General features: G+C 44.6%; 1 protein-coding gene across 1 annotated transcript in view; it reads right to left on the reverse strand.

Annotated features, from left to right (window-relative positions):
* The window catches only part of KNTC1 (kinetochore associated 1), a 521,537-nt gene that overhangs the window by 447,461 nt on the left and 59,978 nt on the right, over window positions 1-14,098 (reverse strand). The window lies entirely within an intron of this gene.

The following is a 14,098-nucleotide window of genomic DNA, read 5'->3' on the forward strand; positions in this document are numbered from 1 at the left end:
GCACCCAAATTGTTATGGCTTATTGAGAAAACTAAAGCAAGCCATATATTATACAATTTTCTTGAAAGTTAGTAGGAAAGAAAATTGCTTGATCCCCCATCAACACAGTCAGTGTTGATGAGGGAATCTTTCCCGCAGCGCTATTGTGTTCTGCCAATGTGGAACGCGGGGAGCCTTCCCCACCAGAAGAATATATAAAAAAAAAAAAAAAAAATCGCTGCTGGGGCCTATAGCTACTGGCAGTAATCGGGCGAAAAAAAAAAAAGGATTTTTTCGTCATACTTACCAGTAAAATCATTTTCTTTGAGTACATCATGGGACGCAGAGTCAGGCTAATATTCATTACCTGCTGGGTTATACTTTATCATCAGGTGAATGGACACTGGTAGACCAAAGGTCTTCAGACAGGAAATGATGCTCTATATAACCCCTCCCATACAGGAAGTACTTTAGTTTTTTAGCAAGCACTAAATCCTCAAAAAATAGGAGAGGGATCTCTGTGTCCCATGATGTACTCAAAGAAAAGGATTTTACAGGTAAGTATGAAGAAAAAATCCTATTTTCTTTTTCATACATCATGGGACACAGAGTCAACCTAATATTCATTACCTGCTGGGACAACCCAGAGCAACAGGCTTGAGGGGAGGGAGACAACCTGCCAAACAATAGCCATCAGAACTTATACGGCAGACCGCAGTACACTGCGATACAAATAGATATAAATAGATATAGATATAAATAACAAAACAAAAAATATATAAAATAAAGTATATAAATAAGTAGTGCAATATAATAGAAAAAAAAATGCCAAAGTTCCTATGAAACAAGGATCATGATTGAAAACCATATCCATATGTTTTAAATCTCCAATATAAAAAAAGTGCTGTCGTGCTTCAAATTTAATTTGTGCTGTATTGTCATGACTTTTCATCACTTCTTGTGCCACCACCACCTTCTAGATTGGTCACTCTCCAGTGCCTAGAAAAAGTATTGCCTTTGGTTCATATAGGGATAACCACTCCACTATCCTGGTGTCTCTCCAGTCAGTTTAGAACTAGACGTTTCTCAAAGCCCAATGTAGATATCTCATAAAGATTTAAAGATTATCATTGCGCAGTATGTATATATAAAAGGGAATTTATTTAGAATCATTAAAAACAATAAGAGTGCACACTCACATTTCCCAGTGCCTTAGATCGGCACAGAGTTTATGCAGCGTTCTGCTATGGGGCTCTGTTCTATTGTTGAGTTCCTCGTCCCCGGCTTGCACTCCAAGCCTCATTTTGGTTCGGGATAGTGACCGGAAGTGACGTTCGGGAATACCCAAAACGCGTTTCACATTCAAACATGCGTCATCAGGAAGCTGGGCTCGCCACCTTGGAAAAGGTATTTATGCCCTTAATGTTAATTACTAGGCAAATCCGGTCGAGTGATCGAAACGGACCACCCACTTCCATTTCTCCTCACTTTTAACTGACCAGAAGTGTAGAATCCACCACCAATAGTGGGAAATGTCAGTGTGCACACTTATGCCGCGTACACACAATCGCACATTCCGACAACAAAACCGTGGATTTTTTTTTCCCGAAGGAGGTTGGCTCAAACTTGTCTTGCATACACACGGTCACAAAAATTTTGTCGAACATCAAGTTCTCGACTGGAATCTCCCCCCCAGGCTCTGGGAATCATTATTCCAGAGACCTGTTCTGCCATCATACAGGTCCTGCAGAAGTACTATATTAAGGTAAGTTTTCTCCTTTAACATCACATTCTATGTATTTAATGTTTGCTAATGTATTGTATTTATTTCATCATTCCCTAGTTACCATGACTGTAATATGCTGTGAATGTCCTCTTTGTCCTCATGCATGCTGGAAGCTTTTAAAGTTTATTTTTTGTCCTTCATGCATATTTGCCATCACTAACCTCCCCGGCATGCTATCCTGGGCCCATACACACCTAGCCTAGTCACTTAATGTATTTTGTCAGCTCCATTGTAGTGCTTACCCCTAAACACCCCCTAAAATGTGTATAAAAATTATTGTTGTTCTTAAATTCAGGCATAGTGCAAGATTTTTTTTTTTGGGGGGGGGGGGGGGGGGGGGGGGCAAAACTAATTTCGAACCCTCCCTATCCCCAACCTATACCAATACTCTATCTGTTAACTTTGCCAAACCCATACACACTATACCTACCTCTTTTGTGGTCATATTTATGGATGAATTCACCAAAGCATGTAGTGCAAGGGCCTGCCTGAATACTTTCAAATGGTACTGTTTAAAGTTTTGTTCTTCTATTATCTTGATAGGTAATTGCAGAATGTAAAAATGCGCTTCAATTTTTACTGTGTGTATTCATATTTTTGTATTATAACACTTCTTATTGTCCAGTGGGATGTCAATAGTGTAAGTAAGGAGGAGGGGCTTGCCAAAGTAACACAGATTATTTATGCATTTAGCTTTCAATGAAGTGGAGAGGGTTACCTGTCCAAAACATCCCCCCCCCCCCCCTAAAATTTTTACAATGGGCCATCAGAGGGGGTGAGGAATCTGATAAGTGGACCTTAAACTTTTGTCTTTAACCACTTAAGCCCCGGACCATTTGGCTGCCTAAAGACCAGAGAACTTTTTATAATTTGGCACTGCGCTGCTTTAACTGGTAATTGCGCGGTCATGCAATGTTGTATCCAAACAAAATTAGCATCTTTTCCTACAAATAGAGCTTTCTTTTGAGGGTATTTGATTGCCTCTGCGATTCTTATTTTTTGCGATATAAACGGAAAAAGACTGAAAATTTTGAAAAAAACAAAAAAACAAAAAACAAAAAAAAAAAAAAAAAACTCTGGGCATTCCATGGCCTCCGAAACTGATAGGCAGTGAGGAGTGAAATCAAAAATTTGCACCCTTAGAAAGCCTGAAGGCAGTGCTTGGTTTTTGGGGTCCCGTACGCGGCTAGGCTTCCAAAAAGTCTCACACATGTGATATCCCGTACTCAGGAGAAGCAACAGCATGTATTTTGGGGTGTAATTTCACATATGCCCATGGCATGTTTGAGAAATATATCATTTAGTGACAACTTTGTGAAAACAAATAAATAATTTGTCTTTTTCCTGCAACTTGTGTCAAAATATAAGATATTCCATGGATTCAACATGCCTCTCAGCAAATGTCTTGGGATGTCTACTTTCAAAAATGGGGTCATTTGGGGGGGGGGGGGGTTTGAACTGTCCTTGCATTTTATGCACAACATTTAGAAGCTTATATCACACATCACCCACTCTTCTAACCACTTGAAAACAAAGCCTTTTTTGACACTTTTTGTTTACATGAATAAAATTTTTTTTTTGCAAGAAAATTACTTTGAACCCCCAAACGTTATATATTTTTTTAAAGCAAAGACCCTACAGATTAAAATGGTGGGTGTTTCATTTTTTTTTCAAACAGTATTAGTGCAGCGATTTTTCAAACGCATTTTTTGGAAAAAACACACTTTTGTAAAAATTTTAATGCACTAAATGCACACACTATATTGCCCAAATTTTTGATGAAATAAAAAAGATGATCTTTAAAATTGCACACAAACGTGCAGCGGTGACAAACTACATACATTTTTAAAAGCCTTTACAGGTTACCACTTTAGATTTACAGAGGAGGTCTACTGCTAAAATTACTGCCCTAGATCCGACCTTCATGGTGATACCTCACATGCATTGTGCAATTGCTGTTTACATACGACGCCAGACCGATGCTTCTGTTCGCCTTTGTGTGAGAGCAGGGGGGGAGAGGGGTGCTTTTAATTTTTTTTTTTATCATTTTTATTGTTAACTTCCCTCCTAAAAGTTTTTTCCTTAAAATTCCCTCCTAAACTTGGGGTGCGTGTTATACGCCAATAAATATCCCCTATGATAGCAATAGATAGTGACAGGTACTCTTTTTTGAAAAAATTGGGGTCTATTAGACCCTAGATCTCTCCTCTGCCCTCAAAGCATCTGACCACACCAAATTCGGTGTGATGAAATGCTTTTCCAATGGCACTGTTTACATCCGGCAAAATCTAAGTCATGAAACGCTCGTAACTTCCGGTTTCTTAGGCCATAGAGATGATTGGAGCTGTTCTGGTCTCTGATCAGCTCTATGGTCAGCTGACGGAACCACCAGCTGCATTCTCAGGTTCCCTGTTGGGACAGGAGAGCCAGAGAAAACCATGGAATATGGTGGGAGGTGGGACATTCCCTCTCACTGCTTGTAAAAGCAGTCTAGAGGCTAATTAGCAGCTAGGATTGCTTTTACATGAAATCTGACCGTTGGCTGAAACGAAAGATACCAAGATGATACCTAAACCCACAGGCATCATTCTGGTATAACCACTCAAAGTCCAGCAACATACCGGTACGTTGCTGGTCCTTGTTGGGCATATATTGTAATTTTTTTCATGCAGCCTGTGGGCTGAACGAAAAAAAGAGATTGATCGATGGGTATGCCCACCATTAGAATATCTCCCTTCATCCACCCACTTCTAATGATGGGCATACATGCACCATTTTGTTTTTAACTGTGGTGGTGAAATCACCTCCTACAGCGCTGGAGTCAAGGCTTTAGGTATCGTGGGAGCAAACGCTGTTGCTGTCAAGATAAATAAATTAGTGCTGCAGCTGAATGGCCTAAAAAATATAGGCCCGAAGCATGGGGGCATCCGCCCCAAAAGTTAGGAGAAAATCGCTCCTCCACCCCTGCTGCGCCATACTTCAGCATATATGCTCTTTTTTTTTTTTTTTTTTTTTTTAACTGTGGTGGTGAAATCACCTCCTACAGCGCTGGAGTCACGGCTTTATGCATCGTGGGAGCAAACCCCTGTTGCTGTCAAGATAAATCCGCGCTGCAGCTTAATGGCATACCTGAAAACAAAACAATAAAACACAGTAAACCGTAAAGTATAAAAAAAAAAAAATTACATACCTGAAAAGCAAACATGATAAAACAGAATAACAATATGAGAGAGAGAGAGAGAGAGAGAGAGAGAGAGAGAGAGAGAGAGAGAGAGAGAGAGAGAGAGAGAGAGAGAGAGAGAGAGAGAGAGAGAGAGAGAGAGAGAGAGAGTCTGTGCAGTGCTGTACCCTACGCTAAAACTCCACTAGTGTATGGTAGCGTTCAAAACATTCACCAATGCAAACATCAGGATTGTCAGGACAGGAGGGACAATAATAGCGGGTGTCACGCCTATATCCATGCTTGCTACAGACACGACATCTTATTTGGGGGGCTCCTTGGGTAGGGGTACTCGGGAGGACATACGGAAAATGCCTCTCATGCAGCCGGCTTATTGCATTTGGATTGGGAAGATGATGTGGAGCACCGTCTGGAAACAGAAGGGCTCTGACGATCTCTTCCTGGAATTTGAGGAAGGATCCAGTTCGTCCTGAAGCTCTGTATAGCACATGAGCGTTCAGCAAAGCCAATTAAAATAAACAGACAGACACTTTCTTGTACCAGCGTTTGGCCTTACGGGCAACTAGGTACGGCGGCAACAACTGGTCATTGAGGTCGATCCCTCTCATATTTTGGTTATATTCGTGGACACAGAGGGGATTCTCCACAACACCAGTCATCGTAGGAATTTGAACCGTCGTGTCTGCATGAAGGGAGGAAAGAACGAAAACATTCTTATTATCCCTCCACTTCACAGCGAGCAAGTTATTACACTTCAAGCAGGCTCTCTCCCCCAGCGTAAGACGGGAATCTACAAGCCGCTGGGGAAAGCCCCGGCGATTAAATCGCACGGTGTCACATGCGCCAATTTGATGATCAAACAAGTGACTAAAAAGTGGCACACTCGTGTAATAATTATCCACATACAAATGGTACCCCTTTCCGAAAAAGGGTGACACCAACTCCCACACAAGCTTGCCAGCGCTCCCTACGTAATCTGGGCAGTTCGGCAGCTCTACGTGATTATCTCTTCCCTCGTAAGCCATAAAACTATATGTATAGCCTGTGGCCCTGTTACAGAGCTTATACATCTTGACCCCGTATCTGGCATGCTTGCTGGGAAGATACTGTTTGAAAGACAAGTGGCCAGAAAACTTAATCAGGGACTCATCAACGTAGACAACTTGATGGGGAGTGTGACAGACTCACCCGAGACAGAGGCTATTGGAGGGGACTGAACGCTAGCCTGTTGCCTTTTGATTATGGGCCCTGGATTTTCAATGGAACGGTGCTCTTTGTGGGGTGAATTGGAGGTCCGGTTTGAACTGTATTAATCGGACTCAGTCGTGTATATATATGTATATATTGTTTGTTGTTTGATTCTGTTGGGGACTCCTTGCTGTGGATCTGTGTCCCTGAAGAGGGAGGGGGGGTTCCTCCAGCAGCCCCCTGCTGATAAGACTGATTCATTCTGTTGGGACACATCCTGTGAGGAGATGCTGGTGTCATCAACCTGTGTTTATGTTAATTGAATGAGCTAATGACATTGTCCTCTATACAATGTAGGAGACGGGACGACTGATATTGTGTTGATATAACTTTGTGAAGCTCGGTGACCACAAGTCTGGGCGAAAGGTCATGTCTCAGTCACCTAGGCTGTATAAAGGATTAGATAATTAGCTCATGTTAATTAGGTTACGTTTGTATTGTTAGAGTAATCTTCTCCTGTGTATATAAGACTGTATTCTGGTTCTGAATAAAGTGAGTTCTTGGTAGCAACAAGTAAGTGTCGCCTTGTTTGTGCTCAGAGAGGTTGGGATATCTGTATACAGACTGAGAGGAAGTGGTATATGACAGAAGCACTCAAGCGGAGTGTGGGACGTTCCGTGACATTGGTGGCAAGCAGCGGGAAAGCTTCCTGAAGTCTGGGACATCCAAACCTCCAACTGGATCCAAGATCAGCATAGCAGACTTCAGTCACCCCAGCGGAGATATGGACCTGGCATCAGAGTTCCCGGGGCTGCTGCGGATCATCCTTTCAACATACACCAGGACTGTGTCTGAGGATGAATACCTGGAGCTTAGGCAGCAAATTCGGGTGGAGCTCTGGATTGCAGCCCTCCGTCTCGCTGGTATAAAACAGGGCAAGTGCTTTCCAACCCAAGAGCAACGGGCCAGTGACCAACGGGCATTGCGGATGGCACTCCTGGGAGAGCAGCCCCAGGAGCAATGGGTGACTGAGTTGGACAGGTTGGTCCAGCAGGAGATAGAGCTGGACAATCGTTATCGGGCTCTGCAATGACACGCAGAGGAGGGATATTTAGGGGAGACAACAGAATGCTCTCTGGGAGGGATATGACTTTGGCAGCCCTGGATTGCTGTGTGAGAACCTTACAGATCTTTTTATGTTTGGCGATGAAGGGGAACCTGACCTTGAGGACCTGAGAGACTATAGAGAGTCTATGCTCGGTCTTGCAGGGGTCTCAGAGCTCAAACCTGATCTGGACCATTTGCTAAGGAAGGAACAGCATCTGGAAAGGGCATACAGGAAACTGCTAGAACAAGTTCAGCAGCATGCCAGAGAATCGGCAGTGGAAAATCCGGAGATTGCCGTCCCCAAACCTGAAGTGCTGACAACAGGGCAGAGCTCTGCTAACCTCTGCCCAGAAATGATAGCATCTTCTGGGTTCCATGGACAGGAGATGGTGAACCTCTATCCCCGGACATCAGTTGCAGAGACATGGGATTTGATAGACTTTTCTGCTGAGGAAGAACAACCTGATGAGCCTCTAGCAGAAGAGCTGCTATCAGGGCCAAAGTTCACTGTGTTCTGCCCAGCACCAACAGTGGCTTCAGCCTTCTTGAGAGAAGAGGTAGTTGGCCTTTCTCCCACAACACTGACAGGGACATGTGATTTTCTGCCAGCAGCATCTACGGAGTTAAAACAAACTTCTCCAGCTGAAGATCTGGTAACTGAACAGAGGGTCCAAGACCTCTGCCCCACACTTTTACCAATTCCAGAGACTGGGGATTTAATAGACATTTCTGTAGAGGAGGAATCACCTGGCAAACCCCCAGCAGAAGTGCTGGCAACCGGACAGAGAGTCCAAGACCTCTGCCCCACACCTGCAGCAATTGTGGAGGCTCAGGGTGAGAAGATGGCAATCACTTCCCAGCAGCAGATACAGGGGGAGAAGGGAGAGGAGGTGTGTGTTGTCCCTCCCCAACAGTTGGCCAGGGTGGAGGAAGCGGGCTTTACTCCCCAGCAAAGATCCGTGTACCTGGGAGACAGTACCATCGACATGTCGTCCCAGCAGCTAGATGAGGGAATAGAAAAGGAAGCAGCTGGCTCCCTTTTCCAATGGCAGCTACACAGTTTGGGAGTGGAGGAAGCCAGCCTCCTGCACCAACGGTTAGCTGGAGCGGAGGATGCAGAGTCCCCAGCAGAAGTGCTGGCAACAGAGCAGAGTGCTACCAACCTCTTCCCAGCACCAGCAACCACTGTGGAGTTCCAGGGAGCCGGGGCAGTTGGCCCCTCTCTCCGATGACAAGCTGGTGTAGTGGAGCTGCTACTCCCAGCTGAATCGCTGGCAACAGGGCAGAGCACCGCTGGCCTCTGCCTAGCACCTAGTGTCCCTCTACAGCTTCAAGAAGCAGGGGTGATTGGCCCCTCTGCCCAGCAGCAGACCGAGCCCAGGAATGTTAAAAACAATCCAGCTGAAGCCCTGGCAGCCAGACAGAGAGTAAATGACCTCTGCCCCACACCTACTGAGGTCAACTATTCCTTGCAGCCAAGAATGGAGATCATGCGGGAAGACTATGTGAGTTCACTCTGCCTGACTAACGTATGTCCAGACCAGGTGGAGGTCTGGGACCTTGTTAGTCAACCTTTGATGGGGGAGAAATGTGACAGACTCACCCGAGACAGAGGCTATTGGAGGGGACTGAACCCTAGCCTGTTGCCTTTTGATTATGGGCCCTGGATTTTCAATGGAACGGTGCTCTTTGTGGGGTGAATTGGAGGTCCGGTTTGAACTGTATTAATCGGACTCAGTCGTGTATATATGTATATATTGTTTGTTGTTTGATTCTGTTGGGGACTCCTTGCTGTGGATCTGTGTCCCTGAAGAGGGGGGGGGGGTTCCTCCAGCAGCCCCCTGCTGATAAGACTGATTCATTCTGTTGGGACACATCCTGTGAGGAGATGCTGGTGTCATCAACCTGTGTTTATGTTAATTGAATGAGCTAATGACATTGTCCTCTATACAATGTAGGAGACGGGATGACTGATATTGTGTTGATATAACTGTGTGAAGCTCGGTGACCACAAGTCTGGGCGAAAGGTCATGTCTCAGTCACCTAGGCTGTATAAAGGATTAGATAATTAGCTCATGTTAATTAGGTTACGTTTGTATTGTTAGAGTAATCTTCTCCTGTGTATATAAGACTGTATTCTGGTTCTGAATAAAGTGAGTTCTTGGTAGCAACAAGTAAGTGTCGCCTTGTTTGTGCTCAGAGAGGTTGGGATATCTGTATACAGACTGGGAGGAAGTGGTATATGACGGAAGCACTCAAGCGGAGTGTGGGACGTTCCGTTGAAAACTTAATCAGGGACTCATCAACGCAGACAACTTGATGGGGAGTAAACAAGGCTGCAAAACCTTAGTTGAAGTGGTTTACGAGGGGCCGAATTTTGTAGAGCCGATCGTATCCAGGGTCTCCACGAGGACGACAGAGTTCATTGTTGTTGAAATGCATGAACCGCAAGATCTGCTCGTATTGTGCCCTGGTCATGGAGGCTGAGAACACGGGCATATGGTAAATTGGGCCAGTGGACCAATATGACCGCAATATACTCATTTTAACTATGCCCATGTCGAGGGATAGGCCCAGAAATGTCTTAAATTCGGAAACTGTAATTGGTTTCCAATCTCTGGCAAAGGAGGACTGGGGTTTAGCGGCGATTAATTGACCAGCATACAAATTACTTTGGTCCACAATAGATCTAGAGAGAGTCTCTGTGAAAAACAGTGAATAAAAATCAAGTGACGTAAAATCAACTGTTTTCCTGAACAGGTGAATTCCGGCTTGCCCAGTGAATGGGGAAAGTACGGGTGCTGCAGAAGTGGTGAAGCTGCAGAAGTGGTGGGCTCCCAATTAGGATTGGCAAATTCTGCAAGAAGGACACTATGGGCACGACGGGCCTGTCTTTGTCTTATTGGTGGCAGCAGGACACTACTTGTGCTTTGCACCTCGCCAGCTTGAACTGCACTTATGGGACTCGTCGCGATACTGCAGTGCTGGATTTACGACCAGGGTGTACTAGGCCGCTGGTGCTTGCCAGTTCACCAGAATGAGCGGCACTAGTACTTCTCTGCTCCATACGAGAGCCCTGTGGTTATTGCACCTCAACAACAGCAGAAGATCGGGGTATGGTACGCCTGACCTTGGCAGGGACCACAACTCCGTCGCCAGAGCTATCTGTCATGGAGCCGCTGTCGTCTACAGGATCGTATTCTAAGCCTGAATCTGACAGATGAGTGACTTCCTCTGCACTATCTGTCATGCTCAGAAACGTGTAGGCCTCTTCACTACTGTACCTTCGATTTGCCATTTTGGGCTCTAAATTTACTGGTACAGTAGTGAGACACTCAGGTAAAAAAGCTCCTAGGCTGTCGGCAACTGTACCAAACGCTACCAAAAAAAACTGTTAGCGATCGCAGGGATCAGGCCTGACTCTGCGAACGCTGCAGTTATGTTTAGTGTTTTGCAAGTGACAGTGATCGATCGATACTGCACTTGGGTGGGCTGGGCGGAGGGGCAAAACGCAGGTGCTAGCAGGTATCTGGGCTGATCCCGCTAACACTGCGTTTTTGGGAACCCTAAACTGCTGGGCACGCTAGTATAGATCTGATCAGATATTGATCCGTTCAGACACTATACCTCTAAGGGAGGTGTATGCTGCGTGCGTGGGTGTTAGCGGTACTGGCACTAATCTGACGCTGCCTGGGGCGATGCAGACCCTATCTGACGCTAAAACCTAACTTAAATCACCCGCCGGGCGATCATGGGGTTAAACCTTTATTGGGTAATAAACGGCGGGTATAAAATAAACAAACTAACCGGAGTCACCCGTAACACTTATACGGTGATCACTGGTGAAAGGGTTAACTAGGGGGCAATCAGGGGGTTAAAACCTTTATTAGGTAGTATATGATGCTATAAAAAGCTGATGGTGAACCTAAATAACTAACAGGCTAACTAGTGTCACCCGTGAAACTTATACAGTGATCAGAAAAATTATTGATTAGTGACACTGGCGACAGGGGGTGAACGGGTTAACTGGGGGGCCATCAAGGGGTTAAACCTTTATAGGGGGGGTACCCTAGACCTAAAGGGGCCTACCACTAATTGCCCTAACACTTATAATAGTCACAAAATGACACCAATGCATTGATCAGTAAAAAAAATAACAACTGTTATTGGATTCACTGTGACAGGGGGTGCGATTTATGTGCCTATGTGTACTAGTGTTAGTGTAGTGTTGGTGCAAACTCACATTGATGTCTTCTCTCCTCGGGCGCCAGAACGAAAAGGCTGCACGAGTAGAGATGACATCACTTCCTCTGCTTCTGTATACATTTCAGAAGCTTCACATTCGCCAAGAGCGATCGTGAGGGGTTGGCCATGAATCAGTGGCCTCCCCCTCAGGACGGATCGCTCCTGCAACGATGCCGACCGCCTCGGGGCTGCATCGTTGCAGGAGCGATCCGTACTGAGGGAGGGGAGTAACGTACGGGTACGTTACTCTGCCTGCCCGTGCTATTCTGACGACGTATATCATCGCGAGGCAGTCGGCAAGTGGTTAAATACTCCTTAAAATAAATGTTATACTTATGTTGGCCAAGAATGTTTGTGTCTAATCTGCTTGCAATGTTATGTGCAAGAGTACTAATTTTTCTTTTTCTTGTTTGACTCCACAGTTTCCTTCAAACCCACATGAATGGCAGACTGTGGCCTCCCAGTTTGCCTAGCAGTGGAACTTTCCCAACTGCGGAGGGGCAATAGATGGGAAGCATGTATACATAGTCCCACCCCCCAACTTGGGGGCATACTATTACAACTATAAAGGGTTTAATAGTATTGTGTTGTTGGCGGTAGTGGCAGCGCCATACGAGTATCTGTATGTGGACGTGGGGAAAAATGGCTGGCTGTCGGAGTCATCGCCCAGACGGAGTTCTTCAGACATCTCCAGAATGGCAGCTTGGACTTGTCACCTCCGGAAGACAACGTGGCAGGACTCCCATTTGTTTTCGTGGCTAATGAAGCGTTTGGGCTAGGTGACCATCTGATGCGGCCGTTCCTGATGAGGACCCTCACCCCGAACCAGAGGGTTTTTAATTACCGGCTGGCCAGAGCCAGAAGAGTGGTGGAGAATGCGTTTGGAATAATGGCCAGCCAGTTCTGCCCATTTCTGACAGGGGATCAACATGGCGGAATATAACATAAATCATATTGTTCTTGCATGCTGCATAGTCCATAATTTCCTAATGAAAAATGCAACAAACTATGTGGCCTCAGTTGGGATTGAGGCCGGCTTTCAAAATACAACAACCTTGACGACTCTTGAAGCTGGCCGTCCTGGCTTGCCCACCCAAAGCGCCCGCGAAGTAAAACAAAAGTATGTAGAGTACTTTGCAGGTAGGGGGGCCATTGATATGCCAGACAATGTGTAAAACATTTTTTAAATAAATTTTTGTATAATAAACTGAACTCATATTTAATTTGATTTACTGCTTGTGTTACTTTTAGCTGTCTCCTAGGTTCTCCAATGCCCTTTTATTTTTGGCCATTTTCTTCAATAGTGCAACTGTAATTTATTTGATAAATGAGGTGACAATCTCTTCTTCAGCTAACTATTATGTTGTGGGTCTGCTACACACACACACATTGTTTTTGTTGCTAATGTATGTAATGCCTTAATGATAAAAATAATCATCCTTTTCAGCTCCATGAATTGCTTTGAGTCCCTAAAACGGCCTGATTGGGGCAAATTTTAGAGCACTGTTGGGGTGATTTACTAAAGGAAAATCCACTTTGCATTACAAGTGCACTACAAGTGCACTTGAAAGTGCACCAAAACTGTACTTTCAGTGCAAAGTGTATTTGCATTTAGTAAATACCCCCATTGTCACTGTAACTACAACTTACTTCAAAAACTGGTATTGAGCATTGAAAGAAGAAGCCACACATTGTTGAGTATAAAACATTTTACTTCATGCACATTCACATGTGCATTAGAAAAGAGTTTTTTAACAAACCAACATCTTTGGTGTATAACATGTATGTGTGACAGTATATAGCCTTTTTTTGGTTAAACAGACATGTTTAAAACCATAACATACACAACTCAGGTACTTACAAAGTTCAACTTTGATAAATTGAAGGCAATATGAGACATTAGTATGTCAAAACTGTGTTGATCTTGCCTCGTGTTTTGAGGGTGCAACCCCTTCCTCTCATCTATTTAGTTGCGAGGAAGGGGGTTGCACCCACAAAACGCGTACATTGATATCCTGTGATAGCAGATAGCACATGTTGACACACTGTGTGCATCTTAAAAATTTGGCTTTAAAATTTTAGTAAAACTAAAAAATTCAACGACAAACTGTTCAATTTTGGAGGGTTTTAGATTCTGCCTAAAACCTCAATGATGTTCTTCATTTTTTGTTGTACATCAGTGATATTTTGCTTGACCATCTCTAAATCACGATTGCACACCATTATCTCCCCAATGAGGACTTGTGCACTTGCACAGTTGAAATAAGTTTCTTCTTCCACAACATCCACATCACCTAAAAATTAAAAAACACACCATGTATTATAAAGCTGTAGTTGTGGTCTCAGACACTGACCTGTTGTGGTCACTATTTTGCCCACTTCCTGAACCTCTCCCTCCACATCATCTTTATGGTGTGTGGGGATTTCCCCCTCTTCATGAGTAGTGGGTTTCCTGGTGTCCACTTACCTTTTTTGCTAAAGTTTCACACATGGAGAGACCCCTAGTATCCACTGGAGCACCTGTGTGGGACACCCTAAAAAGGGTGTTCAGGTGTCCCACACTAGTGCTCCTGCGTCCAGATGTGTAAACAGCTGCTGAGTGTGCTCTCCTT

Source organism: Aquarana catesbeiana, linkage group LG01 (genome assembly GCF_042186555.1).
Source record: "Aquarana catesbeiana isolate 2022-GZ linkage group LG01, ASM4218655v1, whole genome shotgun sequence".
Classification (NCBI taxonomy): domain Eukaryota; kingdom Metazoa; phylum Chordata; class Amphibia; order Anura; family Ranidae; genus Aquarana; species Aquarana catesbeiana.